This window comes from Asparagus officinalis, unplaced genomic scaffold (assembly GCF_001876935.1).
Source record: "Asparagus officinalis unplaced genomic scaffold, Aspof.V1 AsparagusV1_Un4136, whole genome shotgun sequence".
Lineage (NCBI taxonomy): Eukaryota > Viridiplantae > Streptophyta > Magnoliopsida > Asparagales > Asparagaceae > Asparagus > Asparagus officinalis.
Genome location: NW_017976395.1, coordinates 1 through 1,199, shown reverse-complemented (window position 1 = coordinate 1,199; position 1,199 = coordinate 1). Strand labels below are relative to the sequence as shown.

The following is a 1,199-nucleotide window of genomic DNA, read 5'->3' as shown; positions in this document are numbered from 1 at the left end:
TAAGCTGTCTGCTCAAATTAGAAGACTGAGAGAGGAACTAAGCGAAGCATGATCCGGAACCCTCTCTGTATACAAGGATAAGAGCACTACAGGATTGGTGTCTAGCCCATTGATGGAGCCGCAAACTTGTACAGGTTAGATGTGGCATGCAATTACGTTTGCGTGTTATGGTTAAAAATTGATTGGTATGTATATGGATTTATTGTTAAGGTTAAGAATGTATTGTTAACTTTACTGATCTAATGTTAAGGTTAGGGATTTATTGTTAAGGTTAAGAATGTATTGTTAACTTTACGTATCTAATGTTAAGGTCAGGGATTTATTGCCAAGGTTGGAGATTGATTGTTAAGTATCTTGGTTAGTTTTAAGGTTATGTAACTGATGCTATGTTTTTTTTGACAATGAAGTACCTAAGCTCATTTGTGTTTATTTTTTGAATCAGACACTCCAGGCACCGTGGGTGGCATTGATGTACAGTACGATGGGGATGTCAATAAATCATTATTATTTGATGAAGCTAATAAGGAGAGCGAGGCCCCTCCAACAGGGAGGGCCTCTCCACAACCATTGTTTTCTGATATCCACAAGGAGAGTGAAGATGCTCCGCCAGGAGAATTACCTCCACCAGAGGCATCTGCTGTTGACAAGGCCCTTGAGGCAGAAATAAACGAGGGAGAGAAGGTGTCCCCGCCAGCGAAGGAGCTACTAACTTGTACAGGTTAGCTTGCTTTTGTGCTATATGTTAGAGATTGGTTGTTATGTCTACGTATTAGTTGTTAAGCTTTTTATTGTTTATACTCTGAATATTATCAAAAACAGGCACTCAACGCGAGGGCACTGGAAGGGAAATAACGCCGGCGGTTGAAGTCCCTTCTGCAGGTGATGGGGAGACGCAAACTTGTATAGGTTAGCAACTTTTTCACCATGTGTTTAGGCATCAGTTGTTAGGTTTACTATGAAATTGTTAAGTTTAGATAGAAGGGGCTATGTTTTCTTAATATTTATACTTCGAATGGGTTGTTTGGAATCAGACACTCTGCGGGAGGACACTGGGATGGAAATAAAGCAATCAGAGAATGCCCCTCCACCAGCAATAGAGACATCAACTGATGACGAAGATGCTTCTATTATGTTTTCAAGGGTTTTGAATAAGAGAAAGAGGGGTGCAACGGGGGCACGCGGGAAGATGGCCGCTGCTG

General features: G+C 41.4%; 1 long non-coding RNA gene across 1 annotated transcript; it reads left to right on the top strand.

Annotated features, from left to right (window-relative positions):
• Nucleotides 1-262: 262 nt before the first annotated feature.
• On the top strand, nt 263-1,057 carry LOC109828704. The gene is made up of 3 exons (XR_002243801.1): nt 263-718; nt 820-906; nt 1,032-1,057. It is a non-coding gene; the product is annotated as an uncharacterized LOC109828704 (long non-coding RNA).
• Nucleotides 1,058-1,199: the final 142 nt, after the last annotated feature.